The sequence below is a fragment of the Cheilinus undulatus genome, linkage group 19 (genome assembly GCF_018320785.1).
Source record: "Cheilinus undulatus linkage group 19, ASM1832078v1, whole genome shotgun sequence".
Classification (NCBI taxonomy): Eukaryota; Metazoa; Chordata; class Actinopteri; order Labriformes; family Labridae; genus Cheilinus; species Cheilinus undulatus.
In genome coordinates, this window is record NC_054883.1 from 32944763 (window position 1) to 32961811 (window position 17049).

General features: G+C 40.5%; 1 protein-coding gene across 2 annotated transcripts in view; it reads right to left on the bottom strand.

The window, feature by feature from the left end:
* pld1b (phospholipase D1b) overlaps positions 1-11541 on the bottom strand; it is a 60599-nt gene extending 49058 nt beyond the window's left edge. For both annotated transcript variants that reach the window (XM_041814129.1, XM_041814127.1), the window contains exon 1: positions 11467-11541. The gene's annotated coding sequence lies outside the window, so the exon portion shown is untranslated. The remainder of the gene's footprint in view (positions 1-11466) is intronic.
* Between the last annotated feature and the right edge of the window lie 5508 nt (positions 11542-17049).

Genomic DNA, 17049 nt, shown 5'->3' on the forward strand with positions numbered 1-17049 from the left:
TATGTATAAGCTATACTAAACCTGTCTCACTCACACCTGTGTGATTCTTTAAGCCTGCTTCCACCACCACCTGATTTCTGATAAGTGGAGGAAAAGTGATGGATGTCTATAACTTTGTTAAATGCACTGCTGCCTGTCTTTGTCAGGACACTCTGAGATTTTTACTCACAAGGAGGGTTTCTTGATTTCATAGAATTAAAATAGATTAGTACATTCTGGCTCAGGAAAAAAAACTAAATCCACATTATTGTTGACCTACACAACACCAGCACTTTAAGCTTTGGGTAAGATACAAGTTAATATCTGACAGCACTAACACAAATGTCTTAATTAACAAACTGCACATGGTCTCAATTGCAGAAATGCATTTGCAACATGTGCTCCCTCTGTCTCCTGAAAGCAGCTTTAGGTTAAACAGATTGTTTTTAAAAGCTTTGGTTTCTTTTGTGCAACTTAAAGACAAAAAAACAGAAATTATATTGTGATAATGTGATATCAAGAAATACTAGGATTAACTTTTCAGGTTATGACTGCTGACCATTGAGTAACAATATCTTTCTAAGGCTCTTGTGCAGCACTGCCACCTGGTGGTCTGCTCTCAGAACTACATGGACTAGTTACTTCATCATAGAAATACCACAGCCAATCTTCAACAGGATTCTACAGGAAATCGGTCCATATTGACAACTGTTTTAAAACCACAGCAAAGACGTCTTGATGTTGAGTACCAAAAATTGCAGGCAATATCCTGAATATTGCACAATACACTGGCACAATGTTGCAATTTAGGCATGCAAGAGTTTGCATGCAATTTTTTAGACTCAATTCAGTAAGAGCTATCATGTCATTTAGAAACATGGATCAATGAAAAGTACTAGAGTATTAAACATTTTGACGTGCTTTAACAGAGCTGCACATTCAGGGGCCAAAGTGACATTTAGTCAAGACAAAGATAAGGACATAAAAGCTGTAGAAAACATAGATACAGATACAGAGGCAGGAAAGAGAACCTGCATTTGACATTGCATTCAGTTCATCTGCAGCTTTTCAATCAGCTCTATGAGGTATTTTTGTTTTTATTCAGTTTGCACATGGAGAAGATTTTGATGCAAAAAAAACCCCAAAAGTCTCGGAAAGACTTTCAATAAAACAGGCTGAATCTAATCTTATCTCTCTCTGTTCAGAGATCCTGCTGCTCTAAAGGACAAACAGAGATGAGGGGATTTTACATGTTTGTGCCTACAGGGATGTTATTACACAATCCACGCCTGGGAAAAATCTCCCTGCTCGCTGTTTTGTCATTTTTAGCAACATCTGACCGTCTGATGGATGCAGACTGACATCATCCCTGTCATGCGACAGACGGCGAGTTTGCAACACACTTCCTCTTTCTTTTACTGTAAATGTTGGCTAAACTGAGTGAGTGTGGCAGCCATCAGGTAACCAAAAACAGTAATTCTATTCCATGGTGGCAGCGTTTCTGGTCTTGTTGATCCGTACCTAGAAGGAAGTTAAATCAGATAATTTTTATCTCCTGACCTGGAAACAACTCGATTCATTGAAATGTTTTCACCAGCCAAACCAGTGGCACAACAGAGAGTGTGTGCTGCATTTACAGAGACATTCGAGGTATTCAGCTGACACTCCCACCACATCCACAATCATATTAAAGACGAACAGGAAGAAGCTCAGAGGCACAGTACAAAAACAACTCAATTCTTATTAAACCATTAAACCTGAAGAATAACAGGCCACAAGCTTAATGTCAGAAATCCATGATGTTAATACTACAAAATGATGGTTTTTATTCATCCTGTGCTGTGGTTAAGAAAATACAGACCCTGTCATAGTACAGGTATGAGGAAACGTTTTCCTGTCAATTTATGATTACATAAGACAGTCGCTCCCAACTGGTTAATGCTAGGATTAATCGCCACCTCCTCAGAAACAAATTACAACACAAATACCTTACATTTTTTCAAAATTTACCAAATATCTCAAATGAAAATGAGCAGTTTGGCCTTAAGATGGAACATAGAGACTGAGACATATCCTTCAAAATAAAATATAACAGCTTGAGAAAAAAGGACATAAGAAATGCAATTTTTAGACAAAAAATATTTTCAATTTACATTGATTCTTTTTTTGCTGAACCACTTTAAGTTGTGTTTTAGAAAAAGGAACTTTGTTTAGCAGATTTTTATTCTGCAGTTTCTTGGAAAAGGCAGAGCTTACTATGAAAAACTGAGCTGAAAAGGAACATATGACTTTGTAATAAACTGATTTATTGGAAAACTGCAATAGTGCATTTGTTTCTTATTCGCTCAGATAGTTAGGAACTTTGGATGGACGGATGGACAGACAGATGATAGATGGATGGTTGGATGCATGCATGGATAGATGGATGGATGGATGGTTGGATGCATGCATGGATGGATGGATGGATGGATGGATGGTTGGATGCATGCATGGATAGATGGATGGATGGATGGATTTTGGATGCATGCATGATAGATGGATGGATGGATGGATGCATGCAGGGATGGATGGATGGATGGATGGATGGATAGATGGATGGATGCAGGGATGGATGGATGGAGAGAGGGAGGGATGGATAAATGGATGCATGGCTGGCTGGCTGGCTGGCTGGATGGATGCAGGGATGGATGGATGGAGAGAGGGAGGGATGGATGAATGGATGCATGGCTGGCTGGCTGGATGGATGGATGCATGGATGGATGGATGGATGGATGCATGGTTGGATGAATGGATGCATGCAGGGATGGATGGATGCATGGGTGGATGGATGGATGCATGCAGGGATGGATGGATGGTTGGATGCATGCAGGGATGGATGGATGGAGAGAGGGAGGGATGGATGAATGGATGCATGGCTGGCTGGCTGGCTGGATGGATGCATGCATGGATGGATGGATGGATGGATGATGGATGGATGGATGGATGCCTGGTTGGATGAATGGATGCATGCAGGGATGGATGGATGCATGGGTGGATGGATGGATGCATGCAGGGATGGGGGGATGGTTGGATGCATGCAGGGATGGATGGATGGTTGGATGCATGCAGGGATGGATGGATGCATGGGTGGATGGATGGATGCATGCAGGGATGGATGGATGTTGGATGCATGCAGGGATGGATGATGGTTGGATGCATGGATGGATAGATGGATGGATGCATGCATGCATGCATGAATGGATGGATGGATGGATGGATGGATGGATGGATGGATGGATGGATGGATGGATGGATGGATGGGTGGATGGGTGCATGGATGGATGGATGGATGGATGGATGGAAGGATGGATGGACTGACCGTTTAATTTACTGTCAGATTCTTCACTTATCCTGTAAGAAGTTCTAGCAGGCCTTTTTAGCATTGAAGAAGACCCTGCAATAACCTGTATGACATTCTCAACATTAATTGAGAATTATGTTTGCATGATACTTCAGAAAAAAACTATCATTGTAATATTTCTCCCAGGGATAGGGACACGAAAAACAGAGGAAATTATTCCCAAAAATGCAGCAAATCTACATAGACTTAGATATTTTCAGTCAACATTTGAATCTAGAATCTAACAACGTATTTTAGTGATGACAATGTGATGATACACATTAGACACATCACATGACATGTGATGTTAGTCATGGGACCTTTATTATTTAAAAGAAAACACACATAGTAAGTTACAGATAGAAAAAAAAACATACAACTAAGCTTTTTCTAAAATTGTTCGGTTCATTTTGAATCCTATGATCATGACCTTATTATTTTGGACTCTACATCTTTTTGATGGGCTGCCCAGTAGCACAGGAGTTAGCGCTGTCACCTCACTTCCTGTGTACTCGACAAGTACTCTGGCCTCATCCCTCAGTCCACTGACAGGTGCAATAATACAGCTCAATATTCTGATAACATGAAGTGTAATGAATAAACTTATATTAACTCATCTGTATCAGCTGTAGCTTTTGGTGCTTGTGTTTTGTTTCTTCTTAATTAAAAATAAGTAAAAGAATTGTCTTCCATCATTAAAACAATACAGACTAATCAGAGAGTCGTTGATAGTCATCATCAGACTTTTGCCAAGTCATTACTGTGAATTCTTACATTAGGATTATGCCAAGATGCAATGCATTGTGCAGCTTTAACAAACAGATAACAAAAATCGGAAATGATCAGAATAAATAAGACAATTTATGTAAATTAGCAATGCTTTCTCACTTCACTCTTCTCTGTTTGGCTTCATTTTGGAATCAGAAAGCAAACTGTGCAATTTTTGGTAAAATAAAGAGCGGAGGGACATTAAAACTGAGTTACGGCTGATATACTCTGTTAAATATTTGCTTTTTATCACACTTTCTTTTGCCAGGATTGAACAATGTGCCACCGAGGTTCCTGAAGGAAAAGGAAACATTTTCTATTGTACAGCTCAAACACAGAGTCAGAGTCTCTCTGTTTTGTCATTTGAGGCCAGTGATGTTTATTCTGAACATTAAGAAGGTTTTTTTTTAAACTGCAGGTGTTTTTATTGTCTCTTCTTTTGTGCAATGACATTAAACATGCAGCTTTACTGAAATCCACAGAGACAGGTGACTGTGGGTTGATCACTGATTATTAAAAGGTTTACTCATGGTGGAGCTCTGTGTTCAATAAACTCGCATGACTAAGGTCAATGTAAACAGACACATTATCCTACTGTTTAAACGCTTCCATGGGAATTTATCTGATGGAGAGAGAGAACTATTTGTGGTTCATGTGGCCGCAGACTCTTCAGATGGCTACATGATGGAGAGAAGTTTGAAGAAATGAGGAGAGAGATGCTTTTATCCGGCAGGAAGGACTTCACCGAGTTTCTGAGATGTAATTCAAGTGGACATACAGCTGCAGCCTGACGAAGCTGTGACCTTTTACTGACACAATAATCACATTACATCCTGAGCTACAGACTCTCTGTGTCTGTGTTATAATATGGAAAGACTGATTTTATTCCTTATACTTTAATAACATTTAGAGGAGAATTTTTCACATATGCACTCCTGAAGTTTCTAACTTTCAGGATAATTATCTCTTAAAGTTGCTCCTTCACACACCTCTCATAGCAGAAGACTTTCTCATCAGAGCTGGAGGAAGGAGCAGCTCAGTCTGACATTACAATGTCCTACACTCACTGCTGAAGCAGGCTTGCACAGTCCCTGCTGGTCTGCACTCACATTGCTCAAAGACAAACAAGGCTGGAGTATGAGGGTGTCATCACATCGTAAAATGATGCATGCAGTAAAAAACAGTCTCAGGGAAAGGCGCAATGAAGAAATAGACAACATGCAAGAAACTCTATGTACTTTGTCGTTTTGGTCAGATATGGCTCTCTTGAACTCAAGCATATTTAAAACATTTTTCAAGAGGAAACATTGTATGGATTATATATCACATCTATGCTGCACGCCCCTATTTGAGTGCATTCAAGAGCAATCATACTGCGCAGAGAGCACCATGCTTGAGCATGGTACCAAACACTCTGACTGGTCAAACAAACTGGAAAGTGCTCAAGGATGCCTGAGCATGGTTCTAATTGCCTGGTGTGAGTGCTCTAAATCAATGACACATATAATAGGATGTACTGACAGCATCTAAATGCTATCACCTCAAATAGCAAGGGAAAATTTTTCCCAAATATTTCCTACTGTGTCCTCACATCAGCTCCTTAATTACTGAAAATCTTATAGTTTTTACACGCAATACTGTATCATACCATGCTTGAGCACATCTGCTCCCCTCTTCCCTGAGCACACTTGCATTCTGTCTGGTACAGTAAGAGCCACTATGCATGTTAGTTTGCAAATCTACTAAGGAAGAGAAAGTAACTATGGCAACCACTCAAGCTGATATTTGTTTGAGCTCCTTGCACAAAGTTGAGTCCATCCAGCTAGAATGGATGCTTGTATTATTTTTAAGATGGCAACAGTGACCCTCTTCCTACCTCCACTGTGCAACTTATAGGATGGAATTGGCCATAAATATAACAAAAGGTCCAGCACACAATGCCTTTCTGTAACACTGAGGATGTTGTCCATTTCAGGAGGAAATAAGGTTACATGATGTTACTGAGGGGGAAAAACAATACTTTTGTGGAAATTGATCCAAAACATTTTTATTGCAACATTTGGTTGATTGGGACAATAACCACTGATCACTGATTAAGGCTAAAAATACTTATTATTTAATTGATTTAATTTAGTTCATATGTTTACGGTGAACAAGCAAGATTTTAAGATATTTTGTAAGCTAGCAACAAGAAAAAAAAAACTGGTAATCCTTCACATTTTTGTGATTGTTACAGGGTCTGTGCACATTTAGAGCTTAGAAATACCTTCAACTGGACTTGGCCTCCTGCATGAAGCAATGGGTCCACTGGGCAAGGATGTGTGCAACAAGGTGAGTGAAAGTCTGAGTCCTTTGGATCTCGGTCCTCCTGGTCTTACTTTACTCTGGTGAGGCCAGGATGCTGACTGATGGCTCAAGGCACTGGCTGGACTTCTTTTTGACAACTTCTCTTCTGCACATTTTTGGGTATCTTGGCAAGACTGTGTGTCTAATTTCAACGTGCTCAATTGAGCAGGGAGGGGAATGCTTATAGGAACAACAGCTCTGTTTCTACAGGCACCTGGCACACTTTCCTGGGTCTGATCCAGAATATCACGGTGCCCAGGACCCAAAGGACTAAACCAGATGTCGGGGGCAGCCATGTGCGACCAGCGGCAGCAGGGAGGATACAAGGAATGGCATGGGCCTGGAGCAGGCCTGAAGGATTGTCATCAGAAGGCCATAGCAGAAATGGACCAAGGGTGATGCCAAACCGGCATATGTTCTCAAACCTGATCTGACCTAAGTCACTTATTTGGAGTATACAGAGCATGTGCAAATGTTTTACTTATGAGGTTTATAATGTTTTTAGCACGGTCATATCCACTCGAACTGTGTTTGATTAGATGGGACAGCAAAAATCAAGCCAAATTCCAAGAATAAACAATAAAAGTTATTTTCACTGGTTTTGTTGCAGACGTACATCAATTATGAGTTTGTATCAGAAGTTTGCACAAGTTGCATTATTGCGCAGAACTTTTAGGTATGTTTGGGCCAAAAATTAAGGCTGAAGTAAGGTATGGATGTGGCCAGTAAGCAGCCTAAGGGCACCATTGGGTGGGAAGGGGGGTTGACACAACCCCAGTCATGCCCTGGATGTCCTTGCATATCACCTGGGGCACTGGAAAATAAACAGTTGGAAAAAATAAAATCCACACCTTTGGGGTGGTGTAAGGGGAGGATGTGTTCGAGTAAGCATAGGCTAGGGTACTGTCCAGGCAGGTAGTAGGGTTGCCACAACCCTTTAGTCATGCTTTGGATGTCCCAAGGGTCCTAAAACCACCAGCAGTCTCCAAGTGTATTACCAGGCCCCGACAAAAGAGATGCCGTCTACCTTGACCTTGGCTGCCAAGTGACACACTCCTGTCAACGTGGTTTGATACACCCCCCAGGGGTTAAGGGGGTCATGGCAGAATCCTTAGTGCCCCATTTGCCTAAAACGTATGCATATGACTGTATCAGTTTGGACAATTTCATGACCTTACCATAAAAAAGGAGCAAAAGCTTATGCCATTTCCCTGAACCATGGGGTTAACCTCTGGTTAAATGCCTCACATCTATATTGTTTATTGGGGGGGGGGTTGTTGTTTTTTTGTTTTGTTTTACTTTTCCAGCCTTCTTTAAGACTAACGGGTTGGTCATTTCACATTTTTCGGCCCTTAGAATGAAGTCAAACCCAAGTAAATGGGAAAAAAAGACACCAATAGACCCCATCATAATATGATCCCAAGTGTAGTAGAATTGTTGGTCTTATAGTGAGTCCATGTTTCCATGCAGTCATGATGTTTCCCTGCTGACGATAAAGACTTGACCCCTCCCTCCACACCTTCTGCTCCTTGAACTCTGCCTCCCTATCAGCATGTGTGTAGGGTACAAAAGCACATACACACCCGCAAAGTCAATGAAGCACACCCATCTGAGTGTTTTCTGGAAGAGCCATTACATGAATATATAATCAAACACAAGGCAGTCTCTACCTACCTGTGCATAACAATACTAGAGCCAAGCCCAACAGCCCGTTGCTATGAGAGTAAGAGAGTGAGTCAACTTTACCCCATGTATGCATGACAAAAAAACCACGTACGACACTGGAAGAGCAGGTCTTTCTAACTCACACCATCAGACACATGAAAACACACCTATTCACTAACACATGGACTAAAATATCTCAGAAAGGAGAAAAAATAACTTTTTCTCTTCAGGTTTCACTACTTCCTCTCATTTTCTGTCTATGAATTCCTTTCAAATTGTATCACAACAGTCAAATTACAAAAACTTCATGGCCTCATAGAGGCCATGTTGTTACTCCACAGGTCTTGCAGCAGGAAGACAACATTGTTGCATCACAGACTAAAAAAGCTTTTTCTGCAGACATTTACGACAGGATAGTGTCCAACCAGCCTGAGGTTTCTGAAGGGAAAGCTTTGTTCATGTTTACTGAGGCAAAATAACATCACTGCTAAAATATTTCAATGTTCATGCAAGGAAGAGAAACCAACTACAACTCCCAAGGTGCATTTCAAAAGGAAAAACCACCAGCCTAAAACAAAAAAGCAGGTATTTGTTTCAGTCCCAGACTTCACATAAGGATGGACGATATGACAACTAACCCAAAGTGAAGCCAAACACTAAGTGACCCCTGCTAGCTTGCTGCACTATAGGACAAAAGCTCCACCTCCTACATGTTAACAGATGGTACAAACAATAAAATGTTTTCTACCAATGAAGCTCAGCATTAGTTCATGCTGGACATGGTAGTCATACGCCCAGCCATGATCAGCTGATAGCAAGCTGATCCCAAATATCACCTCCCAGTGCCCACACACAATCACAGCTCTTTCTCTCAACACAGTGATCCATTTAAATATGACACCCTCCTCACTAATCCCTGCTTGCATAAATGCTGCTGCTGCTGGCGATGCTTAACCTCCTCCACCCCAGCCTCCTCCTTTATAGCATAAAGCTTGTTGCACCCTCGCATTCAAATTCATGCTACTTTGAATTGCTTTTGAACTAATTTTATTGTATTCAGTACGCATTGTCATAAACGTTCTGTTCCTATGGGGGTTTCATGCACTCCCTGGAAGTCAAAGCATCCTGCTTGACCAACCCAGGAAGAATCTCTGGAGCAGCCAAAGTCCTGCTGGAAAAGGAAAATCAGCATCTCTGTAAAGCTCGTCAGAAGACAAGCACTAAAATCTCCTGGCTGCAATAACCCTGGACTTGATAAAACCCAGAGGATCAACAGCAGCATGGCCTGGAATTATTTTATTTTTTAAACTAAATTAAGTGGTAAACATTATTTTCAGAATTCAATATTCAGATAGTTTTAGGTGCACCTGTGACTTTCCTAAACTTTCTGCTCTTAATGTTAAATTGCACAAATCAGGGGCACAGATGGCCTAGAGGTTAAGGCTCACCCCATGTATGCAGGCGACCCGGCTTTAAGCCAGACCTGCAGCTCCTTTCCTGCATGTCTCACTCCCCCACTCTCTCATCCCTGTTTCTGAATCTATCCACTGTCCTCCTCTATAAATAAATGCATAAAATACCCAAATAATACTTCTTTAAATTGCACAAACCAAGTGCCCACAGAGTCACGTTTACATCACAAGTTCTCAAATCACTTCTCTGAAGTGATGTGCAGCAGAGTGCAGCAGTGAGCAGCTGGAGGCCAGAGATCACTGTGTGAATGAGTAACCTCATTTCAAACTAAATGAATAAAAAGTAGAAAATAGAATGAACAAATACATGACAAAAATGTTGATTCCTTAGTTTGCTCAGCTGTTTAACACAACACAGATGCATTAGCAGTTTAACCATTAGGTAGTCATAGACAGTAGATAATTTCCTGAGGCTTTGGGCTCTAAGGAGGAGTCATTACAGCTGCAAAACAAATTTAAGATTGTATTTGAAATATAAATGAGAGGCTTAGAGTTGAAAATAGCATCAAAATGTAAGTGTCCAGAAAGTCCTGGGGAGGACTCCTGGACCTAACAGCAAGGTCCAAGCACCTCGAAAGCCCCAAAATGTCTTCATATAAAGCAAAGTCTAATTATCCAAACAGAAGTATTGACACAATGAACTGGTGGATACTGTGTGGTAAAATTTAGCATATATTTTTATTTTTATATGGTCCACCTGGTCAACAATCATGTTAGAATATTACTACGGTGACTATGAGTTATGATGCTCTTCTTGGAGCTGATGTCCTGTTGGCTATTTGAGTATATTTCAGATTTGGGTATGTCCTGTGTTTCTCTGGCTCTGAGTATTTTGTTCACTTGCTTTGATCACTTTCATTAGAAAACAGCCTCCAAATCACTAAAATCAGCCCTGCACAGACCAAACCTAAGAGAGGCATAAGAAGCTTCTTCATGATACAACTCAAGTGCTATCAAACTCTGCCTAAACACCATGGAAACAAAAGTATGTCCTTAGTGACCACTATTGGGTAATTTATTGTTTTAATTAACAGAAGCAGCCAAACTTCTTCACGCTGACTAAACTTAACAAAAATCAAACTATGCCAACGTAGACAGTTCTTTCTCTCTCTTTGGGTTAAAATATGAATGAGGATCTGTATTTTCCAAGCTTCGGTTTGGTACTTTTCATTAGACCAGAGTATCTCGTTTTCCACACGTTCTATCGACTAATCGAACATTTTGACAGCTCTACTGCAGTGTACGAGCAGGTTTGCTCTGCGGTTGCCATGTTGTTGGTCTGTGGTGTTAAGTATGAGGGGGTTTAGCTGTGTGATGATCTGACTGATCGGGGGAAGTGGTTTCTGTTGAAAAGCCATCGAAGACTGAAGGAGGAAGAAGCGAACCGTGACAGGCCAGCGCAGTGACACAGCGCTGGTTTCAGGTTTGACCCGTTCTAACCCTCCTCAGGAAACACAGTGAGGCTGCCTCCGAGCCAAGGCATGGCTCCGGAGTCAGCGGTTCGTCTCACTGAAACCCACCGACACCTGCGTGTGCCCCACGCATGGCTGCTGTCTGTGGCACTGCAATCAATCAGGATGCTGTGCCGACCACTGCAGAGGAGAGGACGGATGCCTTCACATGCCAAAAGACACCGCGTCGCCACCGCAGATCACCAAAGCACCGCAGCGCTAATTACGCACCAAACTTTACGCACAAAACCAAATTAGCGCTAAAATGACTCGTTTACGCACCAGCGCCGCCACAACACGAGTAAACTTTATCAAACACTGACTGACTTAAATCACAAAAAAACACACGTTTGGAGCAAGAGCACGCGCTGGTGGACGTTAAAATGATGTGTAATGTTGTTCTTACCTCCTGCTGTGAAGTGAAGGGACGGCAGCTGCTGCTTGACTGAGAGGAGGCACAGAGAGCCCGTGACCAAATCCAACAGGCTGCTACACTCACACACACATCAGCAGGGGCACACACTGATTAACTATAGCACTTCCTGTCACTGACTGTCAAAATAAAATCACACTCCAAATGATCCAGATGTTTAAGAGTTACCTGGTTGGATTTCACTGCAAGATCTCAACCGTTGCCAGATGTATTTACCTTTTTTCTAGACCAAAAAAAAAAAAAACATTATTTGAAGAAATATATAATATAAGCTAAATTCTATCGACAATTCCAAATGAGCATTTTATTTCAAGCCAAATTAAGGACTGAATTGCTTGTAGTAAAAAAAAAATTCTCCAAACACATGAAGTGTCTTGAGTGAAATGTAGCTCATTCATTTAGAAACAGATCATTGTTCTCCTCACAATCTAGGCTTTTCCTATTAATGCCTTTAAAAGACTATCTTATCTAGAATTACCACGTGAATTGTAATGAGATATTTTGGATTCATAATTAGATGAAAATAGGTGGCTTAATTTCAACTCCAATTTAAAAAATGAGTTGCTGTGTACAATATAAATAAAAACAGAAGTCAATGATTATCAAATCTCACAAACCCATATTTTAATCACAATAGAATAAACAACATATCAGATGTTGAAACTGAGACATTTTAATCATTCATGAAAAATATTTTCTTGTTTTGAATTTAATGGCAGCAACACATCTCAAAAAGTCAAAAGGAAAGGCAAAAGGGCTGGAAAAGTAAGAGGTACTAATGGAAAACAGCAGGAGGAGCATTTTGCAACTAATTAGGTTAACTGGCAACAGGTCAGTCATAAGACTGGGATAAAAGGAGCGTTTTAGAGAGGCAGAGTCTCTAAGAAGTGAATGAGCAGAGGTGCAACAATCTGCAAAATACTGGGTCTAAAAATTGTGGAACAATTTCAGAAAAATGTTCCTCAGTGTAAAAGTGCAAAGACTTTGAATATCTCCCCATCTACAGGCCATAATGTCATCAAAAGATTCAGAGAATCTGGAGAAATCTCTGTGAGTAAGGGGAAAGTCTGGAGGTCAATACTGGATGTTGCTGAGCTTTAAAACAGGCTTGGTCTTGTACTGGAAACCACTGAATGGGCTTGCCATCCTCCATGCCATCCACAAATGACAGTTAAAGCTGGATCATGAAAAGAAAAAGCCATATATGAACAGGATCCAGAAACTACGCCGTCTTCTGTGGGCCAAAGCGCATTTGAAATGGACTGACACAGAATGGAAAACTGTTCTGTGGTCAGATGAACCCAATTTTTTTGTTTGTTTGTTTGCTTGTTTTTTGGGAAACAATGAACACTGTGTTTGGTGGACTAAAGAGGAGAGGGACCATTCAGCTTGTTAGCCTGGCATAGAAAGTACTAAAGTCTGCATCTCTGATGGTACAGAGTCACATTAGTGTCTATGGCGTGGGCAGTTTACATATCTGGCAAGGCATATTGTTATTAAGATTATTATTGTTGTTGTAATAATAATAATAATAATAATAATAAATGAATAAATAAATTACAAAAGGCACTGACTCATGGACTTGTGCAGGAATTTTTGTGCACACGAGTTGCATGTATTAAAACTGCCTATAAAATATCTCCAGTAATCAAATCTACTTTAACCTTCCAAGTGAAAGAAAATAAAACTAACACTAACCTATAAGACACTAAACTTAAAAGAAGCATTTTTACAACATAAAAAATTAAAGCAGTGACAACTAACAAAAATAGTGTTTAAAAAAAATCCCAAACTCTTTTGACCTACAGGAGTATTTAACAAGTCATCATGTTTTATTTTGAAGGCGATATGGGATGTGTTTCACTTTTTCCTCCATCTTGACATTTCTGATAACAATCAGCAGCTTTCTCTGTTTAACCACGCCTGAAACCTAAGGTGTTCTCCTGTAAGGTCTTCATGTTTCATAAAAATAAGTGTTTAACACGGACACTTTAAAGACATAAAGAATGGTACAACTTTACCAGAAAGTACTCAGACAATGGCACAGTTACACAATAGTCAGTATAATGCTGCACTTCACAATGGATGATACATAATCACTTATGATTATTAATGACTCAGCATTTATGAACTACCTGGTATGATGATCAGCTGAAAGTAATCAGCTACTTTATAACATCTGAAGAGGAGTCACTCACCAGCTACCTGAGAACTACCAGCTAACCAGCTGTCAGGTCCTCTTTTGTTCTCTTAATACTTTAACAGATATCTAATTAAGAGATCACTGAGTAATCAACCCAAGGCTTACTCACCATTTGCATGCACACTTGAGATAAAGCAGCAGTTACTTATTCATTAATTTCCATGAAACTATGCCTTTTTGTGCACTCAATTGTAAAGTGTTACCCAAAAAACCACCTACATAGATGATTTTACCATCAGGCAAAGGTAGGCAGTCACCTGAGGCCTCATGCTGCAGGAGGCTGCAAGATATCTTCGTCCTGTGCATGCATCAAAAATGAGATATGTGTCTCAGTTACTTTTAATGATTAAGATGTGTATTAAGAAGGTGAAAAGATTCTAAGAGTGAACAGATAGCATTGAAATAGAGTTTGATTATGGAGGAGTGAGACTGAAGTCATTGTGTTTGGTCACTTTAGGTCACTGGTGGTTTCAGAGATGGGGCAGGGGGCATGTGACAAAGTGATGCAGAAGACACATCTATTCCCACTGCCCTGATTGATTCCTTATTGTCTTAGTGACTCCATCCAGCAGGATAGGAAACCTGTCATTGATTTTAGACACTGATGGTGATGAAGGATGCAGGATGTGATGCTGGGTTGCTATCTTAAGATCTAGACCCAGACTCTGCAAAAGGTTATCGGGGTGAAGATGCACGGATCTATGCCAAGTACAAGCTAACAGCAGAGGAGAGGAGAGCTGATGTAAAGTTTAGCTGCAGCAGCAGGAAAAACAAGAGCAATAGAAAGTGAAGGGTATGAATGAATATGGAATAATCTTCCTGCTTGAAATAATGCTCACCTTCATTACTTTTACTATTGTCAGGTTGAAAATGGGGTCCCACAAGGGTCTTTACTGGGTCCGATTCCATTTATTATTTAAGTACATATGTAAGTATTTTATGTTAAAATGTTACTGATGTAAACTTGATTTTGTATGCCCCTTGGTCTTCGTTTAAAAGTGTAACTAATGAACTAAAAAGGGAGTTTGTGCTTTCTAAAGCCTTGGTTCTCAACTGGTGGGTTGGAACCAAGAAGTGGTTCATGGATGTGTGCTTAGAAAAAAAAGGGTCAAAAAGTCTATGATGTGCTTTTATTTTGAAGGAAATGTCTCCATTCTACCAAAACCTACCGAAAATCCATGTGGAGGTCTTCCAGGCACATCCAACTGGAGGGAGACCCTGGGGTAGATCAAGGATTTACACAAGGGATTGTATATATGTATTTTATTTGGCCTAGAGAGACCTTGGCATCCACCAGGATTCCCTCTCTGGACCCCTCCCTGTGAAGGTCTTCCAGGCGCATCCATCTGGAGGGAGACCCCAGGGTAGACCAAGGACTTACCAGAGAAGCCTGTTGGGCTAGTTCGAGCATCCTGATCAGGATGCCTCCGGTCCCTGTGGAGGTCTTACAGGTGCACCCATCAAGAGGGAGACCCCAGGATAGACCAAGGACTTACCAGAGGAGCCAGTTGAGATAGTTCAGGCATCCTGATCACTATGCCTCTGGTTTCCTCCCTGTGGACGTCTTTCAGATGCGCCCAACTGGGAAGAGACCCCAGGGTAGACCAAGGACTTGCTGGAGGGATCTCATCTGGCCCAGAGAGACCTTGGGATCCACCAGGAATGACTGGGAAATTTCTCGGGCTGACTTACTTAGCCTGCTGCCACAGCAACCTGATCTCAGATAAGCAGAAGAAAATGGATGTTTGGTTACCATTAAAATAGAAAATAAGTTGGAAGTAATTTGCTGTCTAGAAGGTGGTAGTAGGTCCTGATGCTAGAAAATCACTAGTCTAGAGAAATCTCTGTGACTTAAGGTTCATAACTAGTACTGGCAAGTCCTGAGTGATGAGCTTTACAGTGTTCTGAGACTAATTTATAAAGCTCCTCACAGAGCTGATGATGTACTGTTGGCTATTTTGGAAGATTTTTGGGTACCTGAAGAAGAGGTTTCAAAGTATTTTACAGACCCATTTTGAGTGCCTATGCTAAATGATGAGGGGCATCATACTGGTCCCTGCCTGGGTGCTCCAAATGACTAAACCGATCCAGAATACTGCATATGACAATGGTTCAGCAGCCGAGAAGAGGACACCATTGACTGACAGTTTATTTCCCTGTAAGAATATTTATGAAAGTCACAATGATTTATGGCAATGATTAAGAGTAAACATCCTGATATGTAAATTCATGCACACTTCCTCTGCAGAGCTGCATCCACTGCAGCACATAATCAATATGTCAGGCTATGTTTATGTGGGAGAGACGGACGAGGTCAGAGAGAGAGAGAGCAGAGCTCCTCCATTATCCTGTTCCTGACTCTGCTCATAGGTTATATCATCCTGAGTGATGTGGGCGTCGAAGCATTCAGCCTCCAACCAGCCGGAGCCTGGATCACATTACTTTAAAGCATTTTGGCTGGTATTTCAGGGTTTTTGCCTTCATATTTCCCTTACTGGCTCTGGTGTACTGTTGGTTTCTGAATCTTAATTTTACTAGCATTAAGTTAAAGTTAAAATTTTGGTTTTGTGTATTCTCCACCATAACATCACACACTTCTTTTATGCCTACATTTTTTGGTATTATTTCATAAAGGAGTAAGAGTTGGAGCACAAACTACAGAGTGTGTGGTTTAACTCTTTGCAAATGTACATGTTTGATTCAGGAGACTTTATTAAACATGCAAACAAGACTTTAAATCAACTGTTTCACCATCTGATGAACAAAAATAACCAGTAAATGACAAAAAAGTGATGGTTAACTTCCTTCTGAGCAGAAAAACACGGGCTTTATAACCTCAGGACTTCATGATGTGATGTGATGGTCCAGCAGACACGTGCACAAAGACAGATCCAAACTTGAGATTCAGAGTAGGGATGCACAATATTGAATTTTTTTCTTCCGATTTGCCAATAATCATGGATATATTTTAGTCAATATCGCTACCAATATTAAAATATGTCTTTCAGACCAAAAGTTACAGTCCTTTGAACACATTTTTATGTTTAAGAATGAACAAAGAAACAAACCTTATTACTGAAAACTCACTTTGAAGGTCTGCTGGTTGCGCCCAAAACTTTACAAACTTATTAGTACAAATGGAAAAAAATTACAGTTGATAAATGCAGATATAAGTTGGTGGCATTTTCCTATTTGCAAGTAACAATGGTTAGTATTTCTATACTGGTCAAACAAACAACAACAAAAATCCAAAAAAGTTAGGACACTGAGTAAAATGTGACTGAAACATAACACAGAAAATCCCTTTCAATCACTTTCAACAAAATACAGCACAAGGCAATTTTCATGTTTAA